This window comes from Helianthus annuus, chromosome 4, assembly GCF_002127325.2.
Source record: "Helianthus annuus cultivar XRQ/B chromosome 4, HanXRQr2.0-SUNRISE, whole genome shotgun sequence".
Classification (NCBI taxonomy): Eukaryota; Viridiplantae; Streptophyta; class Magnoliopsida; order Asterales; family Asteraceae; genus Helianthus; species Helianthus annuus.
The window spans coordinates 174,332,722-174,349,142 of NC_035436.2; positions in this window are offsets into that span (position 1 = coordinate 174,332,722).

A 16,421-nucleotide genomic window follows, 5' to 3' on the forward strand; every position below is an offset into this window, starting at 1 on the left:
GTTTACATTAGACAAGAACATTTTGATATGGTTTACACAATAACACTTGACAATTGATTTATACATGAACAACTTACATGGTGGTTGGTTTGGGTAAATGGTTTGAGTAACGTGGCGTATGTAATATGATACAAACATGGTGGATACGCCGCTGGTACTTCCTATATATAAATGTTTGTATAATATTACCTATCGTAGCATTATTTAAATCATTTCAGTATAGACATATTACATTTTATACAAATAACATCTTCTTCACAAGACATTTTTTTACAAACACCTTATCTTATACAAACTCATTTTTACTCTCATTTAACCTTACATTTCATTTATACATATCATCTGATCTTATCGTTTTTCATATGATTTATAAGACAAAGCAAATTACAAGGTTCATGACTAAACATTTTCACAAACATAAGTCATCAATTCTATTTTCACAAAACCTATGTATCTCACAGGCATTTTAATGCTGACGTACCTACTTTCACATGTGTTTTCAGGAGCTGTCGCTTAGGATGATGATTGTGATACTAGGGCGGACCTGTGCCTTAGAGACATAAAACGAAGATAGACTTAGTTTAATTATGTTATAAACTCTTTATTTCCTGTTTGAAGACAATGTAACACATTTGTTTGATAAATAAAATATAACTTTGTATGCCATGGTTGTGAAACAAATAATTCTGTCTCAACACTCCCCGACGTTTCCGTCGTGGTTGCATGTTATACGCGGTCGGGGTGTGACAGAAGAGTTGGTATCAGAGCAAATGGTTATAGGGAATTAGGTTATTAGTAATACTTTGACCTAGACTATAACTTTCTAGGACCCTAACACAAGTCATCTTGTGTTTAGATTTTAAAACATACACTTCACCTATCCTTAGGTGATAACCACAATGAGAACATCGATTCCGAATCCGCTTTGAAAATTAATCATCTGTTCTAGGATGATTGATTACTAGGTTTTGAACCCTCTGTTATATGGTTTTGAACCCCTTTGAATTTTCAAAAATCTCGTCAAGGTTTTCGGGTTTTAATAATGTGAACACGTGCGAACTGGAAGAGTGAATGCCTGTACCCTGAGTTTTCTGTCTAAGGCTAGAGTGTTCGTACAAATCCACATAATCGGACCAGTTACTCTTACCTGGGAACTCTTGGGGTGAGTGTTCACTTATAGGCGAACATGTCTTCGCGATACATTATTTTTGACCCATTTACTTTGACTAGACATTGCGTGTCGCTCGTTTTCTTTGCGATGCGTAACCATCTCATTCTCTTCATCCAATCATCTCACTCGTTTCCTTTCATGTTTTCCTCTTTTAGAATGCCTCCTTGACGCGAAAACCAGATAGCGACTGCCGAACTGGCAGAAATTATTGCACAGCAAATGGCTGCTCAATTCCCAAATCTCTTTGCTCAATGGAGCCAAGCCAACAACAACAACAATGCTCCATGGAATTTCAAGAGTTTTAACTCGGCTAAACCACTCAAGTTTAGTGGTTCCGAAGGAGCAACTGGGCTTCTTCAATGGTTCGAGAGCATTGAGAATACATTCTGTCACGTGCAGTGTCCTGACAATCGCAAGGTCGAGTTTTCTTCGAGTGTGTTTCAGAAGAGGGCTCTTACGTGGTGGAACGGGGTTATGAGGGATCGCGGTGCAGAAGTTGCTCTAGCTCAGACATGGGCTGAACTTAGGGCACTAATGATGAGAGAGTTCTGTCCTCGTCATGAGCAGCGAGCTTTGGAGAAAGAGTTTGATGACTTAAAACAATACAGTGGCGAGCACCGGGCATATACTGATAGGTTTGAGGAGTTGAGTCTGCTTTGCCCGACAATGGTTGCCCCACTCGACTAGGCCATCGAAAGGTACACTGACGGCCTACTTGACTCGGTACAAGACATCATTACTGGTAGTAACCCTACCACACTCCGTCAGGCGATCGAGTTAGCAGCGACACTGACTGAGTCGCAGATTCGAAAGGGAAAGCTGCACAAAAAGGGTGACAAGGGTAGGAAGCAGGCAGCTGACAAAGAAGATAGCAAGAAAGGTCAAAACAAGAAGGGAAAGGATTATGGATCCTCAAGGGGGTCAAGGAAGCGTAAGGCTTCCCAAAACTTTGCTGTCACTGCCCAGGTTAACCAGGCAGCTCCCAACCAACCCGCACAGCCTCCAGCGAAGAAACCTTATGCAGGGAATGCACCTTTGTGCAATAGATGCAACGGTCACCATCAGCCGCAATTTCTGTGCCGTATCTGTACTAACCGTGGGAAACCAGGTCATCTTGCTGGTGTTTGTCGTTTTGCTCAGAATCAGGCAGTTCAGAACCCGGTTCAACAAGTTGCTCAGCCTCTTGCTCAGCAACAAGGTCAAGCTGCACGACCTCATTTTCCTCCTGGTTCGTGCTACAATTGTGGGGATCTGACCCACTACAGAAACCGGTGCCCAAGGCTAGCCAACCAGAATCAGAATCAGGCTCAGGCTCGAGGTCGAGTCTTCAACATGAACGCACAAGAGGCACAAGCAGATGATAATGTGGTGAACGGTACGTTCTTTATTAATAATCAGCCAGCATCTGTTCTTTTTGATTCGGGTGCCGATAAGAGTTTTGTGTCGTTATCTTTTGAACCATTGCTTCGCGTGTCTAGAACGAAACTAGGTAAACCATTGATAGTAGAAGTGGCGAGCAGTGAACCCATTGTTCTTAATTTTGTTCTCCGCAACTGCCAATTGAACCTTAACAACCATCTTTTTCCTATTGACCTCACGCCTATGCAACTTGGAAGCTTCGACGTTATTGTGGGTATGGATTGGTTAGCCAAGCATCGCGCAGAGGTAATTTGTTTCGACAGGCGAGATCCTACAAGTTCGTGGTGAGAAACCTGCTGGTGGTCTAAAACTCATGTCTTGTTTTAAAGCTCGAAAGTATCTGCGAAAGAACTATGTGGCATTTCTGGCACATGTTGTAGCAGATAAGGGCAAAGGTAAATCTATTCAAGATATTCCTGTTGTTCGCGATTATTCTGAGGTATTCCCTGAGGATTTACCTGGTCTACCCCCAGCACGCCAAGTCGAGTTCCGTATTGATCTCGTACCTGGTGCAAATCCCATTGCCAGAGCTCCATATCGTCTTGCACCATCTGAGATGCAAGAGTTGTCTAAGCAACTTCAGGAACTCTCTGACAAAGGCTTTATCCGTCCTAGCTTTTCACCTTGGGGTGCTCCCGGTCTCTTTGTAAAGAAGAAGGATGGATCTTTTAGGATGTGTATCGATTATCGTGAGCTTAACAATCTTACTATCAAGAATCGATATCCCCTACCTCGCATCGATGATCTCTTTGATCAATTGCAAGGCGCTTCTTATTTTTCAAAGATTGATCTGCGATCTGGATATCATCAACTTCGCGTGCATGAAGAAGATATTCCCAAGACAGCGTTCCACACTCGTTATGGGCATTATGAGTTCACAGTCATGCCATTTGGTTTGACTAATGCTCCTGCTGTTTTCATGGACTTGATGAATAGGGTCTGCAAGCCTTATTTGGATAAGTTCATCATCGTTTTCATTTATGACATTTTGATATATTCTAAGACGCGAGCTGATCATGAGCAACATCTTCGTCTTACTTTGGAACTCCTAAAGAAAGAGCAACTTTTCGCCAAATTCTCCAAGTGTGAATTCTGGCTTAAAGAGGTTCAATTCTTAGGACATATTGTCAACGAACAAGGTATTCATGTAGATCCCTTCAAGATCAGTGCGATTAAGGATTGGGATACACCTACTACTCCTACTGAAGTGCGTTCTTTTCTTGGTCTAGCGGGTTATTATCGCCGTTTCATTGAAAATTTCTCGAAGATTGCAGTTCCTCTAACTGCTCTAACTCAAAAGAACAAGCCATTTGATTGGGGATTCAAGCAAGAGGAAGCGTTTCTGACTTTCAAACAAAAACTTTGCGACGCGTCTGTTCTAACCTTGCCCGAGGGCAATGATGATTTCGTCGTTTATTGCGATGCATCTAAATTAGGTCTTGGCTGTCCTGATGCAAAGAAACAAAGTCATAGCATACGCATCGAGGCAGTTGAAGATACATGAGAAGAACTACACCACTCATGATCTTGAGTTGGGTGCAGTTGTCTTCGCTCTTAAGATTTGGAGACACTATTTGTACGGTACAAAATGTGTGGTTTTCACAGACCACAAAAGTCTTCAGCATATCTTCAATCAGAAAGAACTCAACATGAGGCAACGACGTTGGGTGGAGCTTCTAAACGACTATGACTGCGAAATTCGCTACCATCCTGGTAAGGCGAACGTCGTAGCCGACGCTTTGAGTCGCAAGGAACGTACTAAGCTTCATTGTGTTCGTGTTCAATCTGATATTCAAGCTCAAACCGATATACAAGCCCGTATTTCTCAGGCTCAACAAGCTTGTGTTTCACAAGGTTTGATGGATAAGGAATTTCCTTACCACATAACACCTGCTCTTGAACTGAAGGACGATGGATCGTATTACTTCATGGACCGTTTGTGGGTCCCGAGCCAAGATAACCTTCGTACCTTGCTTATGGATGAAGCCCATAAGTCTCGTTATTCTGTTCATCCTGGCTTAGATAAGATGTATAAGGATCTTCGTATTCAGTAGTGGTGGCCTGGTATGAAGAAAGACATCGCCTTATATGTATCAAAATGCCTTACTTGTCTTAAGGTTAAGGCTGAACATCAGCGTCCTTCTGGTTTATTGGAGCAACCAGAGATCCCAGTTTGGAAATGGGAAAACATTACTATGGATCTCATTACCAAACTTCCGCGCACAAAGAAAGGTCACGATGCCATCTGGGTAGTCGTTGATCGTCTTACTAAGACAGCGCATTTCTTGCCAATCCGTGAGGATTTTCGGGCTTGCTAAAATCTATGTGGATGAAATTGTAGCTCGACATGGTGTTCCTTTGAACATCATTTCTGACAGAGATGCTCGTTTCACTTCTCATTTTTGGAGAACCATGCAATCTGCTATGGGGACCCAACTTAATCTTAGCACAGCTTATCATCCGCAAACGGATGGTCAATCTGAAAGAATAATCGAGACTCTGGAGGATATGCTTAGAGCTTGTGTGATCGATTTTGGTGGTAGTTGGGATTCACATCTTCCGTTAATTGAATTCTCCTACAACAACAGTTATCACTCTAGCATCAACATGGCTCCTTTCGAGGCTCTCTATGGTCGAAAATGTCGTTCACCAGTCTGCTGGAATGAGGTCGGCGAGGCTCAACTTACTGGACCTGCCCTCATTTTAGAGACAACAGATAAGGTAAAGAAAGTTCGTGATAACCTTTAGACAGCTAGAAGCCGTCAAAAGTGTTACGCGGACCTAAAACGCAAGCCCTTGGATTTTCAAGTCGGTGATCGTGTATTACTTAAGGTCTCACCTTGGAAAGGTGTGATCAGATTCGGAAAGAAAGGAAAACTTGCACCTAGATACGTTGGACCATTCAAGATCGTCGAAAGAATCGGTAAGGTAGCCTACAGACTTGAGTTACCTCCTGAACTTGGAAATGTTCATCCAACCTTTCACGTATCCAATCTCAAGAGGTGTTTAGCTGTTGAAAACCTCCACATACCGCTTAACGAAATTCGTGTTGATAAAACACGGAAATTTGTTGAGAAACCGGTGGAAATCATGGAACGTGAAGTCAAGTGGCTTAAACACAAGTGCATTCCTTTGGTCAAGGTTCGCTGGGAATCTAAACGTGGAGCCGAGTTTACTTGGGAACGCGAAGATCAAATGAAGGCAAAGTATCCGCATCTTTTTCCACGAGTTTCCTCTAAATAAATTTCGGGACGAAATTTCCACAAGTAGGGGAGACTGTAACATTTGTGCTTGAAATCATTGTGAACAGTTCAGTTATCAATAAAACAAAGTTATTTGATCCCAATGTTTGTTTGGTTATGTTTTACATTTTTCATGTTTTGACTTTTGTTCGATTTTTAACTCTACATCACTTTCTGGAGAATTATACGCAAACTGGTGCGTAAACGTACTCAGTTTAATGCGATAAATACTCCGGAACATCAACATATACGCAATATACCTTAAATAACCTTTACATAACTTAGAAATAAGTTTTGAAGGCTTTGGTATGGCAAAAACAAGTTAATTCGCTTACAGGAACTAAACTTGACAAACTGCGAAAGTATGCCAATTTGAACTGTAACAGACATTCCGGAACATGACCATAAGTTAAACATACCATAAATATCCTCTCCATAGCTTAGAAATAGGCTTTGAGGTGTTCGGTGTGCTAAAATAAACTTTTGGGTCATTCAGGGACTAAAAGTGTCAAAAAGTGCATAAGTTTGCACTTTCGCGCATAACTTACGTTCTGAATACATCCGGACATCCGAAAATTTATGTAAGCATCATAATATTATGCCTTAGTGTTTGGCATGAGAAAAATCCATTCGTCGCGCATTTTGGATCGATTTTCGCGCTTATGCGCATTCCGTCGTAATTAAGCGAACATCGCGATCGTACGGCCAAACAAACCAACATCTGACATATTTTTGAGCATGTTTCATGTCCTCAATGTTTAGGCATCATTTTAGGGCCTTAAAGATGGCTTAACGGGCCTTGAACGTGTCGAAAATGGCCTTAAACCAAAACAGGGACCTAAACTGTCATTTTTGAAACTTGGCTTCTGATCAGAACCTCCAGGCGACCCGCGTAAGCCTAGGGGCAACCTTTACGCGGGCCGCGTCAGCCCTGCAGATGCAGAAACTCGTTTTTCTTGCTGAAAATTGTCACACCCCCAAAATCCACACGCGGAGTATCACCGCTTGGGAGCGTGACTGACCAGGATCAAGCCACCAATCATATTGAACATGCATTTAATATTAAGTAAAATAACTGAAAACCATCCATTCAATACAAAAGGTGATCAAACAAATCATCGTTTCAAAATGTAGCGGAAGCATAGTAAATAAACCAGTAGTAGTTAACAGTTTTAAGTGTCATAATAGCTCAACAGAAAAGCCACGATCCTTGTCCACAACGACCCGCTTCTCCAGTGCAAGCTCCAAGTACCTAACGATCTGCAAGGCATGTAACAGAATGATCAACAAACTAGTTGAGCGAGTTCACAGTTAATAGTTTAGTTTGGGTAACAATGCGTTCGTTCAATTAAGTCTCATATCGTATCAGTTCCATCGCGGCCTCACAGGCATGTGTGCGAAGATTAGGTTTATTAATTCGCGACCATAGTCTTTACCGACCAGGGTGTGTGCGAAGGCAATTTATCAGTTCGTTCGCGACCATAGTCTTTACCGACCAGGGTGTGTGCGAAGGCAGTTGAGTAGTTCGTTCGCGACCATAGTCTTTACCAACCAGGGTGTGTGCGAAGGCAGTTCGACAAGTATCATTTAAGCATGCACAAATAATCATCCAACCCATTCCCACCCTGGGAACCCATGCCTTGGCTGTGTGAACTCACCTTGGTTTGCTCGGTATGCTAGATTATGCACTCACAAGTAATTAATCACGTCCTATTGTATGCACGTAACAAATTAGTTCATGTTCACAATGATACGCATGCAATTTAATGTTCACATAACAGTCAGTTTGCATATCGGCACAACACGTATTGTTTCACATTTAATCATCAGCTAGTGCGCACGAATACAAATGTTAACATTCATCACTAAGCATGGCATGTCAAATAAATCAAGCATACATTCCAACATTCAAAGTATGTTCATAATTATATATCTTTCGATCCACCCTTATCTTTCGGTATATTAGTGATCTTTCGATACACAGTTATCACAGTTATCCTTCGGACCGAATGTTATGTTTCGAACCAAAGTCATCTTTCGACCAACTGTCATCTTTCGGTCAACCTAATTATGTTTCGGTCAATGCTATCCTTCGGTCAATGCTACTATGGTTCGGTCAAAGCTATCCTTCGGTCAACACTACTATGGTTCGACTAACAAGCATCTTTCGACAACAACTATGTTTCGAGTAGCAAGTATCTTTCGATACATATCAGTTACGTTTGATCACAATCAGTTACGGATATCACGCAGTCAATTACAGAAACAGAAACCCTAATCATCTACAGCCGTCATCATCATTAACAAGCACATTTCATCAGTTACATTATACAGAAGGCACAAGATCATCTACGACAGTTACTATCATTCCCAGAAATCATTTAACGGTAACAGAATCAATCATCAACCAATCCGAATCGTCATCTATGTGTCATGTAAACATAATCATCATTCGGTTCAACTATCTAACATACATATCCGGTTATCATAACCGATCCATAAAATATTATCATTGAACATCATCAAAACAGATCCGATAATCATACATATCCGATTAACATACAACAATATATTGCAAGACAATAGATTAATCATGAAATCAAAGCATCGTGAAATCAAAGCATCGTAGACAACACCACACACTAACCGGAAATCTGGATTACGGAATGAAATCCTTCGAACAGAGGATGGGTCTGCTATGCCCTCACACACACACACAATAGAACTAGGGTTTTTGAAACTAACTGATGACTTACATGCATTCTCGTATTTAAACGTATCACAGAAATGGGCCAAGCCCATTAGAAAGGCTGGGCCGAAAGATGTCGAAGGATAGGGTCCTTGGTCGAAGGATATGTTTCGAGATCCTTCGGACCGAAAGTTGATCCTTCGAATCGAAGGATATGTTTCGAGATCCTTCGAACTGTGGGTCATGTTTCGTGGTCTAGATTAAGTATTTTAATAATAATTCTAACATTATTTTCTACCACAGCAAGTAGTCACATATAGGCAAAAATGACAATACGTTACATTAAAACACAACTCGTACAATTTCAAGTCCACAATCCAAGCAACTAAACAGTCAAAGTCAACGCGCATTTAATGCGAAAGTGAAAGTCAGAAACTCGAGTTGTCACATTATCCCCAACTTAAAAGAAATTTCGTCCCGAAATTTGGTTCGCACTCACTGAGGAAGCTAGGTAAGTTACATCGTTCACTGGTTTTCCTGGGGTGTCACATCATCCCCCCGTTGATTTGGAATTTCGTCCCGAAATTCAGTAGTAGTAGCTTCAGCCTCAGAAGTGGATGCATTGGTTTCGAATAGCTGGGGGTACTTTTCCTTCATCTGGTCTTCGCGTTCCCAGGTATACTCTGGGCCACGCTGGGAGTTCCAACGAACTCGAACAAGAGGGATTCTCTTGTGTTTGAGGACCTTAACATCCCGGTCCGTGATTTCAACTGGTTCCTCGACGAACTGCAACCGCTCGTCGATAGTGAGTTCCTTAAAAGGAACTATAAGGGTCTCATCTGACAGGCACTTCTTCAGATTTGACACGTGAAATACATTGTGAACTGCACCGAGTTCAGCTGGTAGGTTTAATCTGTAGGCTACTTTGCCAATCTTTTCTAAGATTTCAAATGGTCCGACGTACCGCGGATTCAGTTTGCCTCTTTTACCAAATCGAACCACACCCTTCCAGGGTGAAACCTTCAATAAAACCCGGTCCCCGACCTCAAATTCCAATGGCTTTCTACGCTTGTCCGCGTAGGCTTTCTGACGGTCGCGTGCTGCCGCCATGCGTTGCCGTATCTGTGCTATCTTTTCTGTGGCGTCCACTACAATGTCTGGACCCGTAATTTGACTATCCCCCACCTCTGCCCAACAGAGAGGTGACCGGCATTTACGTCCGTACAATGCCTCGAATGGAGCGGCTTGAATGCTGGTATGGTAACTGTTATTGTATGAAAACTCCACTAAAGGGAGGTGTTTTTCCCAGCCGTTGCCGAAATCGATAACGCACGCTCGAAGCATGTCTTCTAGAGTTTGGATAGTTCGCTCAGACTGCCCATCCGTCTGAGGGTGATATGCTGTGCTCATGTCTAATCGTGAGCCGAAGGATTTGTGCATCGCTTGCCAAAGCTCTGACGTGAATCGTGCATCGCGATCCGAAATAATAGAAGTGGGCACTCCGTGCCTTGAAACAACTTCTTTCAAGTAGATGTCTGCTAGGGTAGAAAACTTATCCGTTTCTTTGATAGCCAAGAAGTGAGCAGACTTTGTGAGTCGATCAACGATTACCCAAATAGTGTCATTCCCACGCTGGGATCTTGGTAAGCCCGTAACGAAATCCATGGAAATTTCTTCCCATTTCCACTGCGGTATCTTGGGCTGCTGAAGTAGACCAGCTGGTTTCTGATATTCAACCTTGACTCTCGCACAGGTTAAGCATTTGCCAACATAGGTGGCGATGTGGGCCTTCATACTAGGCCACCAATAAGTAGTACTGATGTCGTGGTACATTTTATCCGACCCTGGATGTACCGAATAGCGAGACTTGTGAGCTTCATCCATTACAAGTTCGCGTAAACCGCCATAAAGTGGAACCCAAATACGCCCCGTTACGTAGTAGGCGCCGTCTTCCCTTTGTTCCATGCGTTGCCTTGAGCCGCGTAAGGCTTCAGCTTTGACGTTTTCGGGTTTCAGTGCTTCTAACTGAGCAGCTCGTATCTGTGCAGGAAGACTGGACTGAATAGTAAGCTGTAGCGCTCGCACGCGCTTAGGTAGAGTGTCTTTCCGACTGAGGGCATCAGCCACAACATTGGCCTTGCCTGGATGATACTTGATGGCGCATTCGTAGTCGTTCAGAAGTTCAACCCATCTCCGTTGACGCATATTCAAATCCTTTTGCTTAAGAATATGCTCGAGACTCCTGTGATCGGTGTAAATCGTGCACCTGGTACCGTACAGGTAGTGTCGCCATATCTTAAGCGCGAAAACAACAGCTCCCAGCTCTAAATCGTGCGTCGTGTAGTTTCGTTCATGAACCTTGAGTTGCCGCGAAGCGTAGGCAATAACTTTATCCCGCTGCATCAATACACAACCCAGCCCCTGTATCGATGCGTCACAGTAAACCACGAAGTCATCTGTGCCCTCTGGCAATGAGAGAATAGGTGCGCTGCAAAGCCTATCTTTTAAGTACTGAAAAGCGGTCTCTTGCGTATTACCCCATCTGTAAACGACACCTTTCTGTGTTAGCATAGTAAGTGGTTGCGCGATCTTGGAGAAGTCTTTAATAAATCGCCTGTAATAACCCGCCAAACCCAAGAATTGGCGTATTTCTGTCGGTGTACGCGGTGCTGGCCAGTTTCTGATCGAATCAACCTTGGATGGATCAACATGAATCCCATCCTTGTTCACCACATGGCCTAAGAAGTGGACTTCACGAAGCCAGAAGTCGCATTTTGAAAACTTTGCGTACAGTTGCTCCTTTCGAAGAAGTTCCAAGATAAGGCGTAAGTGCTGCTCGTGCTCCTCCTGACTCTTGGAGTAAATCAAAATGTCGTCGATGAAGACGATAACAAACTTGTCTAGATAAGGTTTACACACCCTGTTCATAAGATCCATGAAGACTGCTGGCGCGTTCGTAAGCCCGAATGGCATGACAAGAAACTCGTAATGACCGTAGCGAGTTCTGAAAGCGGTTTTGGAGACGTCCTCATCCCGGACTCTCAGCTGATGATACCCTGACCTTAAATCAATCTTGGAATAGTAACACGACCCTTGCAACTGGTCGAATAGGTCATCTATGCGTGGAAGAGGGTAACGGTTCTTCACCGTCACCTTATTGAGTTCGCGGTAGTCGATGCACATCCTGAACGTACCGTCTTTCTTCTTTACAAATAACACTGGAGCTCCCCAAGGTGAAGAGCTTGGACGAATAAAGCCCTTTTCCAAGAGCTCTTGTAGCTGCTTCGACAGTTCTTCCAGTTCGGTTGGAGCTAAACGATACGGTGCGCGGGCTATTGGTGCTGCTCCAGGAGCTAATTCAATCTGAAACTCGACTTGGCGATGAGGAGGTAAACCAGGTAAATCTTCAGGAAACACTTGAGGAAAATCACGCACAACTGGTATATCCTCCAGCTTCTTTTCCTTTGCTGATGCGTCAGTGACAAGTGCCAGAATGGCAGTATGTCCCTTTCGTAAACATTTCTGCGCCTTTAAGTAAGAGATGATGCCAACCACAGCACCACTCTTGTCACCTTGTACTTCGAGAGGTTCCTGACTGGAGCGAGGAATACGAATAACTTTTTCTTTGCATAAGATCTCCGCATGATGTTGGGATAGCCAATCCATACCGATGACGACGTCAAAACTACCCAAAACTATGGGTATGAGATCAATCGAGAAAGTCTGATCCGCTAGAACAATACTACAACCCTTGACTACGTGAGCGGCTTCTACACTTCTACCATTGGCTAGTTCTACGACGTGTTTGGTGTCTAGGGGTGTTGGTGTACGTTTTAATAATTTACTCATTTTCAATGACATATAACTTGTATCAGCACCCGAATCAAATAAGACAGTAACATAAATATCGTCGAGAAGAAACTTACCCATAACCACATTGGGATCATTCACTGCATCTCCTCGACCCAACACAAAAGCACGACCACGAGCTTCATTGCCGTTGTTGTTGTTGTTTCCCCCGTTGTTGTTGTTACCATTACCCTGATTGTTGTTATTTCCGTTGCCCTGGTTGTTGTTGTTGTTGTTGCGATTCTGGTTCAACTGAGGGCAATCGCGTTTGTAATGACCTTCAGCCCCACACTGGAAACATCCCCGATTTCCACGCTGTGGCTGCTGCTGCTGATTCTGTGGAGCTGGCGGTGGGAGTTGCTGGTTCTGGTTTACTGGTCGCGCGCTTCTACAATCTTTGGCCTCATGGCCCATCTTGTGGCATCTTTGACAGCGATCTTTCCGACACCTTCCACTGTGGTGTTTGTTGCACCTGTTGCACCACGGATGATTTCCCTGATAACCACGTTGTCCCTGACTTCCCGATGATTGCTGACTCGGACTCTGGTAATCGTTGGTGCGACGTTGCTGAGTTTGGGACTGAGCAGACACCGATCCCCTGCTGGAATCCCCATCCCATTTTCTCTTGTTGTCGCTGGGTGTAGCAGAAGTAGCAGCTGGAGTGACTGTAGCAGTAGCGCCGACACGCTTTGGCAGTTTATTCTGATCCACTGCCTGATCGGTGATGCGATGAGCGAGACGCTGTATTTCCTGGATATTGTTGAGATTAGCCGAGGTAACGTGGCTCTGTATTTCTGGTGCCAAACCTTTGAGGTACAACTCAATACGCTTGTATGGAGGGTCCACCATAGTTGGACATAACACAGCCAACTCATTTGATCTCTTGGTGTAAGCTTCGATTTCCGAACCAACCATTTTCAAGTTATACAACTCGTCCTCCAACTTGTGAATGTCTTCTCTAGTGCAGTATTCCCTCTTGATCAGTTCTTTGAAGTCATTCCAGGGTGTGGCGTTAGCAGCTGCCAACCCTAAGATCTGCACTTGTGCGTTCCACCAAGTGAGCGCAATCCCTTCAAGTGTGCCAGTGGCGAACTTCACCCTGCGAGCCTCAGGGCATTCACACATTTCGAAAACCGACTCGAGCTTTTCAAACCAGTGGAGGAGTCCAACTGCTCCTTCCGTGCCACTGAACGAGCTAGGACGACATTCCATGAAATTCTTGAAGGTGCACCCAGGTTGTTGCTGAGCGGGTTGACCTATTGTGTACGAATAGGGCAAAGTTAAGTACGAGAATTAATGTAGGATCTAAAGATCCTAGTGTCTATACTGCAGGGTATACTACCTGCTTGGGCGGCTGCAACTGCCGCAGCAACGAGAGCCTCTAGCTGGGCTTGAGTCATGGTAATTCGTGCGGCCATTGATCTTCACATCAAAGGCAACATAAGTGAGAAAGGTTCGCGTATAGTGCGATGACAGAAGAGTGTAAGCACATAAGTATTCTCATGCAATGACAAGTTGTGAGCAAAGTAATGTAAGCATACTACGAGCAAAGTTCTATGCAAATTCTAGCATGTAGGCAATAAACATAAACCTTATTACCTAAGAAGTTGAGTCTTGCACGTGGAGCGAAGCGTCGTTGTGGATCGTTGAGAGCACTGTTCTGGTTATAGTCTGGTTTTAATAAAAACGTTTTTCCATATTAAAACCAAGTTCTCTATAACCAATGGCTCTGATACCAATCTGTCACACCCCCAAAATCCACACGCGGAGTATCACCGCTTGGGAGCGTGACTGACCAGGATCAAGCCACCAATCATATTGAACATGCATTTAATATTAAGTAAAATAACTGAAAACCATCCATTCAATACAAAAGGTGATCAAACAAATCATCGTTTCAAAATGTAGCGGAAGCATAGTAAATAAACCAGTAGTAGTTAACAGTTTTAAGTGTCATAATAGCTCAACAGAAAAGCCACGATCCTTGTCCACAACGACCCGCTTCTCCAGTGCAAGCTCCAAGTACCTAACGATCTGCAAGGCATGTAACAGAATGATCAACAAACTAGTTGAGCGAGTTCACAGTTAATAGTTTAGTTTGGGTAACAATGCGTTCGTTCAATTAAGTCTCATATCGTATCAGTTCCATCGCGGCCTCACAGGCATGTGTGCGAAGATTAGGTTTATTAATTCGCGACCATAGTCTTTACCGACCAGGGTGTGTGCGAAGGCAATTTATCAGTTCGTTCGCGACCATAGTCTTTACCGACCAGGGTGTGTGCGAAGGCAGTTGAGTAGTTCGTTCGCGACCATAGTCTTTACCAACCAGGGTGTGTGCGAAGGCAGTTCGACAAGTATCATTTAAGCATGCACAAATAATCATCCAACCCATTCCCACCCTGGGAACCCATGCCTTGGCTGTGTGAACTCACCTTGGTTTGCTCGGTATGCTAGATTATGCACTCACAAGTAATTAATCACGTCCTATTGTATGCACGTAACAAATTAGTTCATGTTCACAATGATACGCATGCAATTTAATGTTCACATAACAGTCAGTTTGCATATCGGCACAACACGTATTGTTTCACATTTAATCATCAGCTAGTGCGCACGAATACAAATGTTAACATTCATCACTAAGCATGGCATGTCAAATAAATCAAGCATACATTCCAACATTCAAAGTATGTTCATAATTATATATCTTTCGATCCACCCTTATCTTTCGGTACATTAGTGATCTTTCGATACACAGTTATCACAGTTATCCTTCGGACCGAATGTTATGTTTCGAACCAAAGTCATCTTTCGACCAACTGTCATCTTTCGGTCAACCTAATTATGTTTCGGTCAATGCTATCCTTCGGTCAATGCTACTATGGTTCGGTCAAAGCTATCCTTCGGTCAACACTACTATGGTTCGACTAACAAGCATCTTTCGACAACAACTATGTTTCGAGTAGCAAGTATCTTTCGATACATATCAGTTACGTTTGATCACAATCAGTTACGGATATCACGCAGTCAATTACAGAAACAGAAACCCTAATCATCTACAGCCGTCATCATCATTAACAAGCACATTTCATCAGTTACATTATACAGAAGGCACAAGATCATCTACGACAGTTACTATCATTCCCAGAAATCATTTAACGGTAACAGAATCAATCATCAACCAATCCGAATCGTCATCTATGTGTCATGTAAACATAATCATCATTCGGTTCAACTATCTAACATACATATCCGGTTATCATAACCGATCCATAAAATATTATCATTGAACATCATCAAAACAGATCCGATAATCATACATATCCGATTAACATACAACAATATATTGCAAGACAATAGATTAATCATGAAATCAAAGCATCGTGAAATCAAAGCATCGTAGACAACACCACACACTAACCGGAAATCTGGATTACGGAATGAAATCCTTCGAACAGAGGATGGGTCTGCTATGCCCTCACACACACACAATAGAACTAGGGTTTTTGAAACTAACTGATGACTTACATGCATTCTCGTATTTAAACGTATCACAGAAATGGGCCAAGCCCATTAGAAAGGCTGGGCCGAAAGATGTCGAAGGATAGGGTCCTTGGTCGAAGGATATGTTTCGAGATCCTTCGGACCGAAAGTTGATCCTTCGAATCGAAGGATATGTTTCGAGATCCTTCGAACTGTGGGTCATGTTTCGTGGTCTAGATTAAGTATTTTAATAATAATTCTAACATTATTTTCTACCACAGCAAGTAATCACATATAGGCAAAAATGACAATACGTTACATTAAAACACAACTCGTACAATTTCAAGTCCACAATCCAAGCAACTAAACAGTCAAAGTCAACGCGCATTTAATGCGAAAGTGAAAGTCAGAAACTCGAGTTGTCACAAAAATGGCCTTTCAAGCATCCAAGGGGCAATGCCTCTTCACAATCTCTGGGGTTGGGGTCACTTTTTGATACCACAACATTTTGACAAGTGTACGAATGAGATCGAGGCACGATATTCAAGAAACGATCCTAACGGTCTTG